General features: G+C 49.4%; 16 non-coding genes and 3 pseudogenes across 16 annotated transcripts; all 19 read left to right on the top strand.

Moving 5' to 3' along the window:
* The first annotated feature begins 2,922 nt into the window (after positions 1-2,922).
* On the top strand, positions 2,923-3,098 carry LOC139293058 (U2 spliceosomal RNA; annotated as a pseudogene).
* A 527-nt stretch (positions 3,099-3,625) lies between these two features.
* Positions 3,626-3,742, top strand: LOC139293258 (U5 spliceosomal RNA). The gene has a single exon (XR_011597875.1). It is a non-coding gene; the product is annotated as a U5 spliceosomal RNA (small nuclear RNA).
* A 177-nt stretch (positions 3,743-3,919) lies between these two features.
* On the top strand, positions 3,920-4,110 carry LOC139292992 (U2 spliceosomal RNA). The gene has a single exon (XR_011597659.1). It is a non-coding gene; the product is annotated as a U2 spliceosomal RNA (small nuclear RNA).
* Positions 4,111-4,637: 527 nt separating this feature from the next.
* LOC139293257 (U5 spliceosomal RNA) lies at positions 4,638-4,754 on the top strand. The gene has a single exon (XR_011597874.1). It is a non-coding gene; the product is annotated as a U5 spliceosomal RNA (small nuclear RNA).
* A 177-nt stretch (positions 4,755-4,931) lies between these two features.
* On the top strand, positions 4,932-5,122 carry LOC139293041 (U2 spliceosomal RNA). The gene has a single exon (XR_011597705.1). It is a non-coding gene; the product is annotated as a U2 spliceosomal RNA (small nuclear RNA).
* Positions 5,123-5,649: 527 nt separating this feature from the next.
* Positions 5,650-5,766, top strand: LOC139293256 (U5 spliceosomal RNA). The gene has a single exon (XR_011597873.1). It is a non-coding gene; the product is annotated as a U5 spliceosomal RNA (small nuclear RNA).
* A 177-nt stretch (positions 5,767-5,943) lies between these two features.
* Positions 5,944-6,134, top strand: LOC139292991 (U2 spliceosomal RNA). The gene has a single exon (XR_011597658.1). It is a non-coding gene; the product is annotated as a U2 spliceosomal RNA (small nuclear RNA).
* A 527-nt stretch (positions 6,135-6,661) lies between these two features.
* LOC139293254 (U5 spliceosomal RNA) lies at positions 6,662-6,778 on the top strand. The gene has a single exon (XR_011597871.1). It is a non-coding gene; the product is annotated as a U5 spliceosomal RNA (small nuclear RNA).
* Positions 6,779-6,955: 177 nt separating this feature from the next.
* On the top strand, positions 6,956-7,146 carry LOC139292990 (U2 spliceosomal RNA). Its single transcript, XR_011597657.1, has one exon. It is a non-coding gene; the product is annotated as a U2 spliceosomal RNA (small nuclear RNA).
* Positions 7,147-7,673: 527 nt separating this feature from the next.
* Positions 7,674-7,790, top strand: LOC139293253 (U5 spliceosomal RNA). Its single transcript, XR_011597870.1, has one exon. It is a non-coding gene; the product is annotated as a U5 spliceosomal RNA (small nuclear RNA).
* A 177-nt stretch (positions 7,791-7,967) lies between these two features.
* Positions 7,968-8,158, top strand: LOC139292989 (U2 spliceosomal RNA). Its single transcript, XR_011597656.1, has one exon. It is a non-coding gene; the product is annotated as a U2 spliceosomal RNA (small nuclear RNA).
* Positions 8,159-8,685: 527 nt separating this feature from the next.
* On the top strand, positions 8,686-8,802 carry LOC139293310 (U5 spliceosomal RNA). The gene has a single exon (XR_011597927.1). It is a non-coding gene; the product is annotated as a U5 spliceosomal RNA (small nuclear RNA).
* Positions 8,803-11,499: 2,697 nt separating this feature from the next.
* On the top strand, positions 11,500-11,607 carry LOC139293087 (U2 spliceosomal RNA; annotated as a pseudogene).
* Positions 11,608-14,673: 3,066 nt separating this feature from the next.
* On the top strand, positions 14,674-14,848 carry LOC139293075 (U2 spliceosomal RNA; annotated as a pseudogene).
* A 527-nt stretch (positions 14,849-15,375) lies between these two features.
* Positions 15,376-15,492, top strand: LOC139293311 (U5 spliceosomal RNA). The gene has a single exon (XR_011597928.1). It is a non-coding gene; the product is annotated as a U5 spliceosomal RNA (small nuclear RNA).
* Positions 15,493-15,669: 177 nt separating this feature from the next.
* LOC139292987 (U2 spliceosomal RNA) lies at positions 15,670-15,860 on the top strand. Its single transcript, XR_011597654.1, has one exon. It is a non-coding gene; the product is annotated as a U2 spliceosomal RNA (small nuclear RNA).
* Positions 15,861-16,388: 528 nt separating this feature from the next.
* Positions 16,389-16,505, top strand: LOC139293252 (U5 spliceosomal RNA). The gene has a single exon (XR_011597869.1). It is a non-coding gene; the product is annotated as a U5 spliceosomal RNA (small nuclear RNA).
* Positions 16,506-16,682: 177 nt separating this feature from the next.
* On the top strand, positions 16,683-16,873 carry LOC139292986 (U2 spliceosomal RNA). The gene has a single exon (XR_011597653.1). It is a non-coding gene; the product is annotated as a U2 spliceosomal RNA (small nuclear RNA).
* A 527-nt stretch (positions 16,874-17,400) lies between these two features.
* LOC139293251 (U5 spliceosomal RNA) lies at positions 17,401-17,517 on the top strand. The gene has a single exon (XR_011597868.1). It is a non-coding gene; the product is annotated as a U5 spliceosomal RNA (small nuclear RNA).
* The last annotated feature ends 1,218 nt before the right edge of the window (positions 17,518-18,735 follow it).

Here is an 18,735-nt window from a genome sequence, read left to right as displayed (position 1 = left end):
AACTAAACCAACAGGGGATGGATTTTAATGAAGAAATCAAACAAATTAAAACCCAGATGTCAGCCTCAGCAGAAATTAAAAGCAAGGGTGTCATTTTGAGAAGCAAGGAGAGGGAAATAGAGGAAGGAGAGAAGTGCACAAGATACTTTTTTAAGAAAATTATGAATAAAGGGGGGAGTATTTTTAGACTAAGAAAAGAAAATGGGTGCATAGCTGACACCACAGAGGAAATCATAGAAACTGTCGGACATTTTTATAGAGAACTATACAAAGAAAAACACGTTAAGTGGGACACCATGACTGAAGTCTTAGAAGTTATTGACCAAGCAGTAAATGACAGTGAGCTTTTAACCCAAGATTTTAACATTCTCGAGTTAAATAAATGTCTCAAGTCTTTTAAGGCAGGTAAGTCTCCAGGAGAAGATGGGCTCCCTCTGGAATTTTATGTGACGTTCTGGGACATTTTAGCACCTGACTTGATTGCTGTTTTTATGGATTTTGAAAAACTTGACCGACTTCCTGACAGTTTTAGAGTAGGGATAGTGACTCTCCTTCACAAAGACAAAGACAAGACAGATTTGAAGAACTGGAGACCCATTACACTTTTAAATTTTGATTGTAAACTTTTTAGTAAGGTTTTAGCATCCCGCATGTCTTTGTTTTTAGAAGACCTGATTCACCCTGATCAAGCCTGTGCTGTCCCGGGGAGGAAGATCACCGACAGCCTCGTACTGATCCGAGACACCATCTGTTATGCGAGAGACAGAAACATCCGGCTAGTTGTCCTAAATTTAGATTTTGAGAAAGCCTTTGATCGGATCTCGCACCAGTACCTTTTCCAGGTGCTGCAAAAAATGGGGTTTCCAAGAAGGTTTATAGCCTGGGTGAGAATGCTGTACCAGGGCATTACCAGCAAATTCACTGTTAACGGGCATCTTACAGAAGCAGTGGATATAAACTGCGGTGTCCGTCAGGGTTGTCCGTTATCTGCCCTCCTCTATGTTCTCTGCATAGAACCACTGGCACAGATCTTGAGAAGGGACCAACAAATCAATGGGGTTGGAGCCCCAGGGAGCGGGGGACTGGAGACAAAGTGTTTTTTATACATGGACGACGTGAACATTTTATGCACTGACCTTTTATCTGTCAACAGGACGCTGGACTTGACTGACTGGTTTGGACGGGCCTCTGGGTCAAAACTCAACAGAGGCAAGACCCAAGCCCACTTTTATGGACCGTGGACAGCGACTGAGATGACAGGACTCCCCCTGACTGTGACCCAGACAGACCAAAAGATACTTGGGATCAAATTTGATAGGGAGGGGGGAGGGAAAACAAATTGGCCAGACATTGTAGGGAAAGTCAGGCAGAGACTAGGGTACTGGAGACTTAGAAGACTGACAATGGAAGGAAAGGTTTTAATCATCAAAGCTGTGATTTTACCTTTGCTTTTACTCATCAGTTCTGTTTTTTTCCCACCTAGAAGAGTGCTTTTAGACTTGGAAAGAGCCATCTTTTATTTCCTGTGGGGCTCCAAGTGGGAACGTCTGAGGAGATATGTGATGAAGAAGCCGAAGGAGAAAGGAGGAAAAGGAGTCCCTGACCTGTACTTGTTTTTAGGGAGCAGATACACAGCACTACACATCACAACCGCCACAGCCCCATCCAGAAACCCCAAAACAACAGCAATGACACGGTTCTGGATGGGGTCCTACCTCAGACGATTAAAAATTTTACCCAATGATCTTAAAGTACCTGTGTCTTTTAACCTGCCACCAACCTACGCTTTTATCCAGACATTTTTAAGGCATTTTAACCTTGAGCAGGAGGAGTTGAAAGTTTTAACCAACCACCGTTCTGTCATTTCTGTTGTGCAGGAGCAGGAACCAGTGAGTCCAGTGCGCGGGCTCGCATTGGGCGAGCCTTCAGCAGTGTGGCGCAACGTGAACCATTCCGCTCTTCCAAACAGACTCCGGGACCTGTCATGGATGGTGGCTCACGAGATCCTCCCAGTCAGGTCCGTAATGCACTCCCGGGGCTTGTCCACACATTCAACTTGTCCCCGACCAGGTTGTGGCGCGCCCGAGTCGGTGAGGCATTTGCTCTGGGAGTGCAGCGCTGCCGTAGAACAGTGGGCAACGGCCGGCTCCTTGCAATTCCCGTACTTGCCAGCAAGGGAGGTCCTTACAGCACAGCTGGTGCTGTATGGGGTGGGCCAAAAACAATTGCCAGCATGCGACTTCCCCAAGCAGTGGCTTACCCTAGCCGCCATAAAAGACGCCATATGGACCTCCAGAAACTTGCTGGCAAGGAAGCACATGCAGATCCCCCCCGTGGCTGCGATCCGGATGGCCGCAGCGACGGTCCAAGCAGCCGAAGCTGCAGGCGGCAGGCCAAGGACACAGCCACAAAGAAGAATCGCATTTGTGCCCATTCGGACGAAGGAGCCGGAGCCACACAAAAGAAGTTCAAAGCAGCGGCGGCCTGACTCTCCGGGTGAGGCAGGTGGGAAGGAGCAACAGGGCGAAGGTCTCCTCTGAGCACCAAGAAAGGATTCCGAGAGACCAAATCTGTTTGGGAGAGCGGAATGACTTATCCTTGGTAGGGAATCACTATGCTCCTGCACAGCAATGGAGTTGGAAGGGAGGATTTTTACCGAAGCACTCCCCATTTGTTTTTGTTTTTTTTGTTGGGTTGGACATTTTAAAATGGACACTCAAAACACACAGACATGCACAAAATGTATAATTTTTAACTTGTGAGAAATCTCATCTGTAATACCTCTGACGACAGTGTTTTGAATATTTAAATATGGTCTTACATGTTGCACCATTGTATTGATTGATTTCTTGTATTTTAAAAGGTAATTTGTATGTCTTAACTCTGGGTTTTATGTGAAATTACTATGAAATGAGTGTCAATAAATCTTTTCGAAAGAAAAAAAATCTGTTCTTATCAGTTTAATATCTGATATGTCCTCTATAAGGGGACAACATATTAAATGGATTTTTAGCACCGGGAGCTGAAAAAGGGGCTTGCCCCGTTCACTCCACGCATCGACCCGGTATTGCAGTGCCGCCGGGAACGGTGCACCCATCTCCTGCCTTGTGAAAAAGCAAATACCGACACAAAGAGAGAGTCGGGGTCAAACCCTCTGCTGACTGCCTGACGTCCCTCGCCGAGCCTCATCTGGGCTCCCGCTCTCAAATGACTGTGTATCATCCGTGACCACTGGGGTGGGGGCAGAGCGCAGCTCAGCATCAACAGCCAGATGAAGCCACCCAAAAAAATGCAGCCAGATTCGCACTTTTGACTCGCAGACAGATAGGGAACATTGCCCTACTGCCACCGGTACGTACGGTTAAACGTGCCCTGCACTTTCGCTCCCCTCGTCACAGAGAGTCCGCAAGGGCCTGAGTGTTTGGGACATTTGGTAGCCTGTGTCCAAAAGCCAGGCCTTCATTTCTCCGCGATCCCATTGGATAGAGCCTGTGCTAATGTGGGGAGGGCTAGGGGAATGTGCGTGGCCTGGTATTTGGGACTCCACAAGCAGAGTGAGGCTTACCGTGAGGGTAGTGACCGGGGCGACTAGGCTCCTCGGCCGCTCTCCTGGAGAGGCCTGTACTTACTCGGGTTTCTCTTCATCACGTACAAGCCTTTCGCCTTTTACTAAAGACTTCCGTGGAGAGGAACACCAATGAGTTAAAACTATTTTTGGCAGGCTCTGCCGTGTGGCTGAGCCTCGTGCGTTTGTGAAAAGCAACAAGAAGCTGTCCTTAACAAGATTTAGGCTGCCACCTTGTCGGCTTGGGAGGAGGCGCTGAGAAGCAGCCATTGTTATGCGCGCTTGAAACGACTGCGCCAGGACAAGGGAGAGCTGTTCCAGAATGTGGCCTCTGGAAGCAAACAGCCAGGGCTCATCGCTTCTCGGCCTTTTGGCTAAGATCAAGTGTAGTATCTGTTCTTATCAGTTTAATATCTGATATGTCCTCTATAAGGGGACAACATATTAAATGGATTTTTAGCACCGGGAGCTGAAAAAGGGGCTTGCCCCGTTCACTCCACGCATCGACCCGGTATTGCAGTGCCGCCGGGAACGGTGCACCCATCTCCTGCCTTGTGAAAAAGCAAATACCGACACAAACAGAGAGTCGGGGTCAAACCCTCTGCTGACTGCCTGACGTCCCTCGCCGAGCCTCATCTGGGCTCCCGCTCTCAAATGACTGTGTATCATCCGTGACCACTGGGGTGGGGGCAGAGCGCAGCTCAGCATCAACAGCCAGATGAAGCCACCCAAAAAAATGCAGCCAGATTCGCACTTTTGACTCGCAGACAGATAGGGAACATTGCCCTACTGCCACCGGTACGTACGGTTAAACGTGCCCTGCACTTTCGCTCCCCTCGTCACAGAGAGTCCGCAAGGGCCTGAGTGTTTGGGACATTTGGTAGCCTGTGTCCAAAAGCCAGGCCTTCATTTCTCCGCGATCCCATTGGATAGAGCCTGTGCTAATGTGGGGAGGGCTAGGGGAATGTGCGTGGCCTGGTATTTGGGACTCCACAAGCAGAGTGAGGCTTACCGTGAGGGTAGTGACCGGGGCGACTAGGCTCCTCGGCCGCTCTCCTGGAGAGGCCTGTACTTACTCGGGTTTCTCTTCATCACGTACAAGCCTTTCGCCTTTTACTAAAGACTTCCGTGGAGAGGAACACCAATGAGTTAAAACTATTTTTGGCAGGCTCTGCCGTGTGGCTGAGCCTCGTGCGTTTGTGAAAAGCAACAAGAAGCTGTCCTTAACAAGATTTAGGCTGCCACCTTGTCGGCTTGGGAGGAGGCGCTGAGAAGCAGCCATTGTTATGCGCGCTTGAAACGACTGCGCCAGGACAAGGGAGAGCTGTTCCAGAATGTGGCCACTGGAAGCAAACAGCCAGGGCTCATCGCTTCTCGGCCTTTTGGCTAAGATCAAGTGTAGTATCTGTTCTTATCAGTTTAATATCTGATATGTCCTCTATAAGGGGACAACATATTAAATGGATTTTTAGCACCGGGAGCTGAAAAAGGGGCTTGCCCCGTTCACTCCACGCATCGACCCGGTATTGCAGTGCCGCCGGAAACGGTGCACCCATCTCCTGCCTTGTGAAAAAGCAAATACCGACACAAAGAGAGAGTCGGGGTCAAACCCTCTGCTGACTGCCTGACGTCCCTCGCCGAGCCTCATCTGGGCTCCCGCTCTCAAATGACTGTGTATCATCCGTGACCACTGGGGTGGGGGCAGAGCGCAGCTCAGCATCAACAGCCAGATGAAGCCACCCAAAAAAATGCAGCCAGATTCGCACTTTTGACTCGCAGACAGATAGGGAACATTGCCCTACTGCCACCGGTACGTACGGTTAAACGTGCCCTGCACTTTCGCTCCCCTCGTCACAGAGAGTCCGCAAGGGCCTGAGTGTTTGGGACATTTGGTAGCCTGTGTCCAAAAGCCAGGCCTTCATTTCTCCGCGATCCCATTGAATAGAGCCTGTGCTAATGTGGGGAGGGCTAGGGGAATGTGCGTGGCCTGGTATTTGGGACTCCACAAGCAGAGTGAGGCTTACCGTGAGGGTAGTGACCGGGGCGACTAGGCTCCTCGGCCGCTCTCCTGGAGAGGCCTGTACTTACTCGGGTTTCTCTTCATCACGTACAAGCCTTTCGCCTTTTACTAAAGACTTCCGTGGAGAGGAACACCAATGAGTTAAAACTATTTTTGGCAGGCTCTGCCGTGTGGCTGAGCCTCGTGCGTTTGTGAAAAGCAACAAGAAGCTGTCCTTAACAAGATTTAGGCTGCCACCTTGTCGGCTTGGGAGGAGGCGCTGAGAAGCAGCCATTGTTATGCGCGCTTGAAACGACTGCGCCAGGACAAGGGAGAGCTGTTCCAGAATGTGGCCTCTGGAAGCAAACAGCCAGGGCTCATCGCTTCTCGGCCTTTTGGCTAAGATCAAGTGTAGTATCTGTTCTTATCAGTTTAATATCTGATATGTCCTCTATAAGGGGACAACATATTAAATGGATTTTTAGCACCGGGAGCTGAAAAAGGGGCTTGCCCCGTTCACTCCACGCATCGACCCGGTATTGCAGTGCCGCCGGGAACGGTGCACCCATCTCCTGCCTTGTGAAAAAGCAAATACCGACACAAACAGAGAGTCGGGGTCAAACCCTCTGCTGACTGTCTGACGTCCTTCGCCGAGCCTCATCTGGGCTCCCGCTCTCAAATGACTGTGTATCATCCGTGACCACTGGGGTGGGGGCAGAGCGCAGCTCAGCATCAACAGCCAGATGAAGCCACCCAAAAAAATGCAGCCAGATTCGCACTTTTGACTCGCAGACAGATAGGGAACATTGCCCTACTGCCACCGGTACGTACGGTTAAACGTGCCCTGCACTTTCGCTCCCCTCGTCACAGAGAGTCCGCAAGGGCCTGAGTGTTTGGGACATTTGGTAGCCTGTGTCCAAAAGCCAGGCCTTCATTTCTCCGCGATCCCATTGAATAGAGCCTGTGCTAATGTGGGGAGGGCTAGGGGAATGTGCGTGGCCTGGTATTTGGGACTCCACAAGCAGAGTGAGGCTTACCGTGAGGGTAGTGACCGGGGCGACTAGGCTCCTCGGCCGCTCTCCTGGAGAGGCCTGTACTTACTCGGGTTTCTCTTCATCACGTACAAGCCTTTCGCCTTTTACTAAAGACTTCCGTGGAGAGGAACACCAATGAGTTAAAACTATTTTTGGCAGGCTCTGCCGTGTGGCTGAGCCTCGTGCGTTTGTGAAAAGCAACAAGAAGCTGTCCTTAACAAGATTTAGGCTGCCACCTTGTCGGCTTGGGAGGAGGCGCTGAGAAGCAGCCATTGTTATGCGCGCTTGAAACGACTGCGCCAGGACAAGGGAGAGCTGTTCCAGAATGTGGCCTCTGGAAGCAAACAGCCAGGGCTCATCGCTTCTCGGCCTTTTGGCTAAGATCAAGTGTAGTATCTGTTCTTATCAGTTTAATATCTGATATGTCCTCTATAAGGGGACAACATATTAAATGGATTTTTAGCACCGGGAGCTGAAAAAGGGGCTTGCCCCGTTCACTCCACGCATCGACCCGGTATTGCAGTGCCGCCGGGAACGGTGCACCCATCTCCTGCCTTGTGAAAAAGCAAATACCGACACAAACAGAGAGTCGGGGTCAAACCCTCTGCTGACTGTCTGACGTCCTTCGCCGAGCCTCATCTGGGCTCCCGCTCTCAAATGACTGTGTATCATCCGTGACCACTGGGGTGGGGGCAGAGCGCAGCTCAGCATCAACAGCCAGATGAAGCCACCCAAAAAAATGCAGCCAGATTCGCACTTTTGACTCGCAGACAGATAGGGAACATTGCCCTACTGCCACCGGTACGTACGGTTAAACGTGCCCTGCACTTTCGCTCCCCTCGTCACAGAGAGTCCGCAAGGGCCTGAGTGTTTGGGACATTTGGTAGCCTGTGTCCAAAAGCCAGGCCTTCATTTCTCCGCGATCCCATTGAATAGAGCCTGTGCTAATGTGGGGAGGGCTAGGGGAATGTGCGTGGCCTGGTATTTGGGACTCCACAAGCAGAGTGAGGCTTACCGTGAGGGTAGTGACCGGGGCGACTAGGCTCCTCGGCCGCTCTCCTGGAGAGGCCTGTACTTACTCGGGTTTCTCTTCATCACGTACAAGCCTTTCGCCTTTTACTAAAGACTTCCGTGGAGAGGAACACCAATGAGTTAAAACTATTTTTGGCAGGCTCTGCCGTGTGGCTGAGCCTCGTGCGTTTGTGAAAAGCAACAAGAAGCTGTCCTTAACAAGATTTAGGCTGCCACCTTGTCGGCTTGGGAGGAGGCGCTGAGAAGCAGCCATTGTTATGCGCGCTTGAAACGACTGCGCCAGGACAAGGGAGAGCTGTTCCAGAATGTGGCCTCTGGAAGCAAACAGCCAGCGCTCATCGCTTCTCGGCCTTTTGGCTAAGATCAAGTGTAGTATCTGTTCTTATCAGTTTAATATCTGATATGTCCTCTATAAGGGGACAACATATTAAATGGATTTTTAGCACCGGGAGCTGAAAAAGGGGCTTGCCCCGTTCACTCCACGCATCGACCCGGTATTGCAGTGCCGCCGGGAACGGTGCACCCATCTCCTGCCTTGTGAAAAAGCAAATACCGACACAAACAGAGAGTCGGGGTCAAACCCTCTGCTGACTGCCTGACGTCCCTCGCCGAGCCTCATCTGGGCTCCCGCTCTCAAATGACTGTGTATCATCCGTGACCACTGGGGTGGGGGCAGAGCGCAGCTCAGCATCAACAGCCAGATGAAGCCACCCAAAAAAATGCAGCCAGATTCGCACTTTTGACTCGCAGACAGATAGGGAACATTGCCCTACTGCCACCGGTACGTACGGTTAAACGTGCCCTGCACTTTCGCTCCCCTCGTCACAGAGAGTCCGCAAGGGCCTGAGTGTTTGGGACATTTGGTAGCCTGTGTCCAAAAGCCAGGCCTTCATTTCTCCGCGATCCCATTGGATAGAGCCTGTGCTAATGTGGGGAGGGCTAGGGGAATGTGCGTGGCCTGGTATTTGGGACTCCACAAGCAGAGTGAGGCTTACCGTGAGGGTAGTGACCGGGGCGACTAGGCTCCTCGGCCGCTCTCCTGGAGAGGCCTGTACTTACTCGGGTTTCTCTTCATCACGCACAAGCCTTTCGCCTTTTACTAAAGACTTCCGTGGAGAGGAACACCAATGAGTTAAAACTATTTTTGGCAGGCTCTGCCGTGTGGCTGAGCCTCGTGCGTTTGTGAAAAGCAACAAGAAGCTGTCCTTAACAAGATTTAGGCTGCCACCTTGTCGGCTTGGGAGGAGGCGCTGAGAAGCAGCCATTGTTATGCGCGCTTGAAACGACTGCGCCAGGACAAGGGAGAGCTGTTCCAGAATGTGGCCTCTGGAAGCAAACAGCCAGGGCTCATCGCTTCTCGGCCTTTTGGTTAAGACTGTGATCGCTTCCTGTTGGTGGTAAAAACTTTTGCCTGTTTGTGGCATTGTGTTTTACTTCCCATTCTCGGGAGGACATTCACCTTATTCCTTGTGGAGAAAATTTCAACTCTATTGTAGTTGTAAATCCTACACCTAAAGGAATTCATTGGCACAGAGTACTGCTTACCTCTACTCTGTTGATTTAACATCTTGTCCCGGCTAAACAAGAAAAGGTAAGTTCGTTTTAATTATTTGCTGGTTTTAACATATTTATTGATCTTAGTCCTATTTATATCGTCTTTGTTTCTTTTTGTTTTGTTTTTTTTTAGACAATTCTTAAGTGTTTTAGTCCTTCTTTTTAATCCTTTCAGTTTGTGGTGCCTCCACCATGTCGGCCAACATTTCCGGCATGCGGAGGCACCACAGTGTCAGATTTACCTTTAAAGAAAATGACCATGGAAAGCCCCTGGGGATGTCCAGAATTGACTTCTCCAGGAGGTTAATCCAAAAAACCCTTAAGTTTGAACCAGAGAATATAAATTGCATTGTTACTCTACCAACGAATAAAGGTTTCGATGTAAGCTTTCGGTCTGCCGCGCTGCTGAGAGAGTTTTGGACACGCTTTGAAAATGTAAAACCCCAGTTTTCCGCTTTTAATGTTGAGAAACTGACTGATAATGCCTCCAAAACCATCATTATCAGAATGTTCAATGAGACCGTGAATGCGGATGACATTTGTTTGTGGCTGGGTAGATACTGCACTGTAAAAGGACAGGCTACCAAAGTGAAAGATGAGGATGGCATTTGGAATTGCGCTTGGAGGGTCCCCATCCAACAATGGCAGGACCCCCAAGGCTTCCAGGGCCTGAAACATCTGCCATCTGTGATAGTTCTGGGAAACAACAGAGGCTACATTCACTACCAGGGCCAGCCCAAGCTGTGCCGCAAGTGTGGTGAGCATGGGCACCTGGCAGAAGCGTGTCAGCAGACTATTTGTGGAAAATGTAGAGAAATTGGGCACACCTTTGAGGAATGTACCAATGGCAGAAAGTGCAATCTTTGTGGAGAAACAACCCACCTCTTCAGAGATTGCCCAAAGTCATTTGCCAACAAACTGAAGGCAGCGAAAACCCCACAAAATGGTGGACAAGAGGAAGCAGTTAGAGAGCTAATTGAAGAAGCTGGGCTGGGAAATTCAAATCTCCCGCCAAATCCTGTGACTGGAAGGCCAGGATCAGGAGAGGCGGGAGAGGGGGAGGGGCCTGCAATTGCCCCACAAATGGAGAGTGGTGAGGAAGATGGGGCAATGCAGGCAGAAGGCGGAGCTAGCTCCGGATATGAAGGAGAGGAGGGGCCTGCAATTGCCCCGCAACTGGAAAGTCTTGAGGAAGATGGGGCAATGCAGGCAAAAGCCGGAGCTTGCTCAGAATGTGAAAATGACCAATCACAGGGCGATAGTGAGGACGCCTCCCTCCCCAACGCCCAGCAGACCAAGAGGCCTATATCAGAATTGTCCTCTGAGTCTCCTGTAGTCTCAGAGAAGAGGGGAAGAGCTGGGAACTACTCAAACAGCCCATCTGTGGAGGAGCCTAGAGTCTTCCCCTCCAATTCTCCAAATGAGGTCTCTTTCCTAACAATAGCTCTGCAATCAACCCCTAAGGACTCAAATCTCAATGCGACCATGCGTCCAAGGCCTACCCCTAGAGTCCGACAGGGGAATGAAGCTCAACCCCGTCACTCTTCACCCATGAGAGTGAAGGAAGAGCTCCGTTCACAAGAAATTTAAATAACTGCTTTTTTTTTAACATTGATAATCCCTTTTAGACTTTTAAGATTTCATACCTGTTAATTTTAACCATACTCATGGCACTCACCTTCTCAACCATCAATGTGAGAAGCGTGAAGTCACGAGTTAGAGCCCAGACTGTTTTATCCTTTCTTAATTCTTTTAAGTCAGATGTGTTTTTAATACAGGAATGTGGCCTGCCATTTTTAAACCACTACAGAGAGTGGGAGGAGCTATGGCCACAAACATCGATGTGGAGCGGATCAAACGCAAACAGAAATGACGGAGTGGCCATTTTAATCAAAAACCCCCTGGTTTTGGTGAAGGGCAGCACTGTGGTGAGAGATGGTCGGGCACTTTTAGCACACCTGACTTTTATGGGAAAAGATTTTAACGTCTTAAATATTTATGGCTTTAACGACAGAAATGACAGGTATGATCTTTTAGAAGACTTGCAGTTCCACATGCTAGGTAGGGCACCTTTAGTTGTAGGGGGAGATTTTAATTGTATTTTAAGCAGGAATGATAGGAAGAGAGCAGGTGAAGATTTTAAAGTGGACAAAACCTCAGTCTTACCCTCCTTAACAAGATTTAGGGCTGCCACCTGGGCGGCTTGGGAGGAGGCGCTGAGAAGCAGCCATTGTTATGCGCGCTTGAAACGACTGCGCCAGGAAAAGGGAGAGCCGTTCCAGAATGTGGTCTCTGGAAGCAAACAGCCAGGGCTTATCACTTCTCGGCCTTTTGGCAAAGATCAAGTGTAGTATCTGTTCTTCTTCTAGATAGGGAGTTAGGTAGACAGTATAGAGAGCAGTACCAAGAGTGGCAGACCCTTCAAGACTTCTACGATACACGTGCACACTGGTGGGAAATGGTGAAAGCAAGGACCCAGACTTTCTTTAGACAGGCAGGCAAGAAAAAAAAAGACAGGGACAACAGACGCATGTTGGGACTGCAGAAACGACTCCAGCGGTATTTTAAACTAAACCAACAGGGGATGGATTTTAATGAAGAAATCAAACAAATTAAAACCCAGATGTCAGCCTCAGCAGAAATTAAAAGCAAGGGTGTCATTTTGAGAAGCAAGGAGAGGGAAATAGAGGAAGGAGAGAAGTGCACAAGATACTTTTTTAAGAAAATTATGAATAAAGGGGGGAGTATTTTTAGACTAAGAAAAGAAAATGGGTGCATAGCTGACACCACAGAGGAAATCATAGAAACTGTCGGACATTTTTATAGAGAACTATACAAAGAAAAACACGTTAAGTGGGACACCATGACTGAAGTCTTAGAAGTTATTGACCAAGCAGTAAATGACAGTGAGCTTTTAACCCAAGATTTTAACATTCTCGAGTTAAATAAATGTCGCAAGTCTTTTAAGGCAGGTAAGTCTCCAGGAGAAGATGGGCTCCCTCTGGAATTTTATGTGACGTTCTGGGACATTTTAGCACCTGACTTGCTTGCTGTTTTTATGGATTTTGAAAAACTTGACCGACTTCCTGACAGTTTTAGAGTAGGGATAGTGACTCTCCTTCACAAAGACAAAGACAAGACAGATTTGAAGAACTGGAGACCCATTACACTTTTAAATTTTGATTGTAAACTTTTTAGTAAGGTTTTAGCATCCCGCATGTCTTTGTTTTTAGAAGACCTGATTCACCCTGATCAAGCCTGTGCTGTCCCGGGGAGGAAGATCACCGACAGCCTCGTACTGATCCGAGACACCATCTGTTATGCGAGAGACAGAAACATCCGGCTAGTTGTCCTAAATTTAGATTTTGAGAAAGCCTTTGATCGGATCTCGCACCAGTACCTTTTCCAGGTGCTGCAAAAAATGGGGTTTCCAAGAAGGTTTATAGCCTGGGTGAGAATGCTGTACCAGGGCATTACCAGCAAATTCACTGTTAACGGGCATCTTACAGAAGCAGTGGATATAAACTGCGGTGTCCGTCAGGGTTGTCCGTTATCTGCCCTCCTCTATGTTCTCTGCATAGAACCACTGGCACAGATCTTGAGAAGGGACCAACAAATCAATGGGGTTGGAGCCCCAGGGAGCGGGGGACTGGAGACAAAGTGTTTTTTATACATGGACGACGTGAACATTTTATGCACTGACCTTTTATCTGTCAACAGGACGCTGGACTTGACTGACTGGTTTGGACGGGCCTCTGGGTCAAAACTCAACAGAGGCAAGACCCAAGCCCACTTTTATGGACCGTGGACAGCGACTGAGATGACAGGACTCCCCCTGACTGTGACCCAGACAGACCAAAAGATACTTGGGATCAAATTTGATAGGGAGGGGGGAGGGAAAACAAATTGGCCAGACATTGTAGGGAAAGTCAGGCAGAGACTAGGGTACTGGAGACTTAGAAGACTGACAATGGAAGGAAAGGTTTTAATCATCAAAGCTGTGATTTTACCTTTGCTTTTACTCATCAGTTCTGTTTTTTTCCCACCTAGAAGAGTGCTTTTAGACTTGGAAAGAGCCATCTTTTATTTCCTGTGGGGCTCCAAGTGGGAACGTCTGAGGAGATATGTGATGAAGAAGCCGAAGGAGAAAGGAGGAAAAGGAGTCCCGGACCTGTACTTGTTTTTAGGGAGCAGATACACAGCACTACACATCACAACCGCCACAGCCCCATCCAGAAACCCCAAAACAACAGCAATGACACGGTTCTGGATGGGGTCCTACCTCAGACGATTAAAAATTTTACCCAATGATCTTAAAGTACCTGTGTCTTTTAACCTGCCACCAACCTACGCTTTTATCCAGACATTTTTAAGGCATTTTAACCTTGAGCAGGAGGAGTTGAAAGTTTTAACCAACCACCGTTCTGTCATTTCTGTTGTGCAGGAGCAGGAACCAGTGAGTCCAGTGCGCGGGCTCGCATTGGGCGAGCCTTCAGCAGTGTGGCGCAACGTGAACCATTCCGCTCTTCCAAACAGACTCCGGGACCTGTCATGGATGGTGGCTCACGAGATCCTCCCAGTCAGGTCCGTAATGCACTCCCGGGGCTTGTCCACACATTCAACTTGTCCCCGACCAGGTTGTGGCGCGCCCGAGTCGGTGAGGCATTTGCTCTGGGAGTGCAGCGCTGCCGTAGAACAGTGGGCAACGGCCGGCTCCTTGCAATTCCCGTACTTGCCAGCAAGGGAGGTCCTTACAGCACAGCTGGTGCTGTATGGGGTGGGCCAAAAACAATTGCCAGCATGCGACTTCCCCAAGCAGTGGCTTACCCTAGCCGCCATAAAAGACGCCATATGGACCTCCAGAAACTTGCTGGCAAGGAAGCACATGCAGATCCCCCCCATGGCTGCGATCCGGATGGCCGCAGCGACGGTCCAAGCAGCAGAAGCTGCAGGCGGCAGGCCAAGGACACAGCCACAAAGAAGAATCGCATTTGTGCCCATTCGGACGAAGGAGCCGGAGCCACACAAAAGAAGTTCAAAGCAGCGGCGGCCTGACTCTCCGGGTGAGGCAGGTGGGAAGGAGCAACAGGGCGAAGGTCTCCTCTGAGCACCAAGAAAGGATTCCGAGAGACCAAATCTGTTTGGGAGAGCGGAATGACTTATCCTTGGTAGGGAATCACTATGCTCCTGCACAGCAATGGAGTTGGAAGGGAGGATTTTTACCGAAGCACTCCCCATTTGTTTTTGTTTTTTTTGTTGGGTTGGACATTTTAAAATGGACACTCAAAACACACAGACATGCACAAAATGTATAATTTTTAACTTGTGAGAAATCTCATCTGTAATACCTCTGACGACAGTGTTTTGAATATTTAAATATGGTCTTACATGTTGCACCATTGTATTGATTGATTTCTTGTATTTTAAAAGGTAATTTGTATGTCTTAACTCTGGGTTTTATGTGAAATTACTATGAAATGAGTGTCAATAAATCTTTTCGAAAGAAAAAAATCTGTTCTTGTCAGTTTAATATCTGATATGTCCTCTATAAGGGGACAACATATTAAATGGATTTTTAGCACCGGGAGCTGAAAAAGGGGCTTGCCCCGTTCACTCCACGCATCGACCCGGTATTGCAGTGCCGCCGGGAACGGTGCACCCATCTCCTGCCTTGTGAAAAAGCAAATACCGACACAAACAGAGAGTCGGGGTCAAACCCTCTGCTGACTGCCTGACGTCCCTCGCCGAGCCTCATCTGGGCTCCCGCTCTCAAATGACTGTGTATCATCCGTGACCACTGGGGTGGGGGCAGAGCGCAGCTCAGCATCAACAGCCAGATGAAGCCACCCAAAAAAATGCAGCCAGATTCGCACTTTTGACTCGCAGACAGATAGGGAACATTGCCCTACTGCCACCGGTACGTACGGTTAAACGTGCCCTGCACTTTCGCTCCCCTCGTCACAGAGAGTCCGCAAGGGCCTGAGTGTTTGGGACATTTGGTAGCCTGTGTCCAAAAGCCAGGCCTTCATTTCTCCGCGATCCCATTGGATAGAGCCTGTGCTAATGTGGGGAGGGCTAGGGGAATGTGCGTGGCCTGGTATTTGGGACTCCACAAGCAGAGTGAGGCTTACCGTGAGGGTAGTGACCGGGGCGACTAGGCTCCTCGGCCGCTCTCCTGGAGAGGCCTGTACTTACTTGGGTTTCTCTTCATCACGTACAAGCCTTTCGCCTTTTACTAAAGACTTCCGTGGAGAGGAACACCAATGAGTTAAAACTATTTTTGGCAGGCTCTGCCGTGTGGCTGAGCCTCGTGCGTTTGTGAAAAGCAACAAGAAGCTGTCCTTAACAAGATTTAGGCTGCCACCTTGTCGGCTTGGGAGGAGGCGCTGAGAAGCAGCCATTGTTATGCGCGCTTGAAACGACTGCGCCAGGACAAGGGAGAGCTGTTCCAGAATGTGGCCTCTGGAAGCAAACAGCCAGGGCTCATCGCTTCTCGGCCTTTTGGCTAAGATCAAGTGTAGTATCTGTTCTTATCAGTTTAATATCTGATATGTCCTCTATAAGGGGACAACATATTAAATGGATTTTTAGCACCGGGAGCTGAAAAAGGGGCTTGCCCCGTTCACTCCACGCATCGACCCGGTATTGCAGTGCCGCCGGGAACGGTGCACCCATCTCCTGCCTTGTGAAAAAGCAAATACCGACACAAACAGAGAGTCGGGGTCAAACCCTCTGCTGACTGCCTGACGTCCCTCGCCGAGCCTCATCTGGGCTCCCGCTCTCAAATGACTGTGTATCATCCGTGACCACTGGGGTGGGGGCAGAGCGCAGCTCAGCATCAACAGCCAGATGAAGCCACCCAAAAAAATGCAGCCAGATTCGCACTTTTGACTCGCAGACAGATAGGGAACATTGCCCTAATGCCAACCGGTACGTACGGTTAAACGTGCCCTGCACTTTCGCTCCCCTCGTCACAGAGAGTCCGCAAGGGCCTGAGTGTTTGCGACATTTGGTAGCCTGTGTCCAAAAGCCAGGCCTTCATTTCTCCGCGATCCCATTGGATAGAGCCTGTGCTAATGTGGGGAGGGCTAGGGGAATGTGCGTGGCCTGGTATTTGGGACTCCACAAGCAGAGTGAGGCTTACCGTGAGGGTAGTGACCGGGGCGACTAGGCTCCTCGGCCGCTCTCCTGGAGAGGCCTGTACTTACTCGGGTTTCTCTTCATCACGTACAAGCCTTTCGCCTTTTACTAAAGACTTCCGTGGAGAGGAACACCAATGAGTTAAAACTATTTTTGGCAGGCTCTGCCGTGTGGCTGAGCCTCGTGCGTTTGTGAAAAGCAACAAGAAGCTGTCCTTAACAAGATTTAGGCTGCCACCTTGTCGGCTTGGGAGGAGGCGCTGAGAAGCAGCCATTGTTATGCGCGCTTGAAACGACTGCGCCAGGACAAGGGAGAGCTGTTCCAGAATGTGGCCTCTGGAAGCAAACAGCCAGGGCTCATCGCTTCTCGGCCTTTTGGCTAAGATCAAGTGTAGTATCTGTTCTTATCAGTTTAATATCTGATATGTCCTCTATAAGGGGACAACATATTAAATGGATTTTTAGCACCGGGAGCTGAAAAAGGGGCTTGCCCCGTTCACTCCACGCATCGACCCGGTATTGCAGTGCCGCCGGGAACGGTGCACCCATCTCCTGCCTTGTGAAAAAGCAAATACCGACACAAACAGAGAGTCGGGGTCAAACCCTCTGCTGACTGCCTGACGTCCCTCGCCGAGCCTCATCTGGGCTCCCGCTCTCAAATGACTGTGTATCATCCGTGACCACTGGGGTGGGGGCAGAGCGCAGCTCAGCATCAACAGCCAGATGAAGCCACCCAAAAAAATGCAGCCAGATTCGCACTTTTGACTCGCAGACAGATAGGGAACATTGCCCTACTGCCACCGGTACGTACGGTTAAACGTGCCCTGCACTTTCGCTCCCCTCGTCACAGAGAGTCCGCAAGGGCCTGAGTGTTTGGGACATTTGGTAGCCTGTGTCCAAAAGCCAGGCCTTCATTTCTCCGCGATCCCATTGGATAGAGCCTGTGCTAATGTGGGGAGGGCTAGGGGAATGTGCGTGGCCTGGTATTTGGGACTCCACAAGCAGAGTGAGGCTTACCGTGAGGGTAGTGACCGGGGCGACTAGGCTCCTCGGCCGCTCTCCTGGAGAGGCCTGTACTTACTCGGGTTTCTCTTCATCACGTACAAGCCTTTCGCCTTTTACTAAAGACTTCCGTGGAGAGGAACACCAATGAGTTAAAACTATTTTTGGCAGGCTCTGCCGTGTGGCTGAGCCTCGTGCGTTTGTGAAAAGCAACAAGAAGCTGTCCTTAACAAGATTTAGGCTGCCACCTTGTCGGCTTGGGAGGAGGCGCTGAGAAGCAGCCATTGTTATGCGCGCTTGAAACGACTGCGCCAGGACAAGGGAGAGCTGTTCCAGAATGTGGCCTCTGGAAGCAAACAGCCAGGGCTCATCGCTTCTCGGCCTTTTGGCTAAGACTGCGATCGCTTCCTGTTGGTGGTAAAAACTTTTGCCTGTTTGTGGCATTGTGTTTTTACTTCCCATTCTCGGGAGGACATTCACCTTATTCCTTGTGGAGAAAATTTCAACTCTATTGTAGTTGTAAATCCTACACCTAAAGGAATTCATTGGCACAGAGTACTGCTTACCTCTACTCTGTTGATTTAACATCTTGTCCAGGCTAAACAAGAAAAGGTAAGTTCGTTTTAACTATTTGCTGGTTTTAACATATTTATTGATCTTAGTCCTATTTATATCGTCTTTGTTTCTTTTTGTTTTGTTTTTTTTTAGACAGTTCTTAAGTGTTTTAGTCCTTCTTTTTAATCCTTTCAGTTTGTGGTGCCTCCACCATGTCGGCCAACATTTCCGGCATGCGGAGGCACCACAGTGTCAGATTTACCTTTAAAGAAAATGACCATGGAAAGCCCCTGGGGATGTCCAGAATTGACTTCTCCAGGAGGTTAATCCAAAAAACCCTTAAGTTTGAACCAGAGAATATAAATTGCATTGTTACTCTACCAACGAATAAAGGTTTCGATGTAAGCTTTCGGTCTGCCGCGCTGCTGAGAGAGTTTTGGACACGCTTTGAAAATGTAAAACCCCAGTTTTCCGCTTTTAATGTTGAGAAACTGACTGATAATGCCTCCAAAACCATCATTATCAGAATGTTCAATGAGACCGTGAATGCGGATGACATTTGTTTGTGGCTGGGTAGATACTGCACTGTAAAAGGACAGGCTACCAAAGTGAAAGATGAGGATGGCATTTGGAATTGCGCTTGGAGGGTCCCCATCCAACAATGGCAGGACCCCCAAGGCTTCCAGGGCCTGAAACATCTGCCATCTGTGATAGTTCTGGGAAACAACAGAGGCTACATTCACTACCAGGGCCAGCCCAAGCTGTGCCGCAAGTGTGGTGAGCATGGGCACCTGGCAGAAGCGTGTCAGCAGACTATTTGTGGAAAATGTAGAGAAATTGGGCACACCTTTGAGG

Source organism: Enoplosus armatus, chromosome 11 (genome assembly GCF_043641665.1).
Source record: "Enoplosus armatus isolate fEnoArm2 chromosome 11, fEnoArm2.hap1, whole genome shotgun sequence".
NCBI lineage: Eukaryota > Metazoa > Chordata > Actinopteri > Centrarchiformes > Enoplosidae > Enoplosus > Enoplosus armatus.
This window is presented reverse-complemented; position numbering and strand designations above follow the sequence as displayed.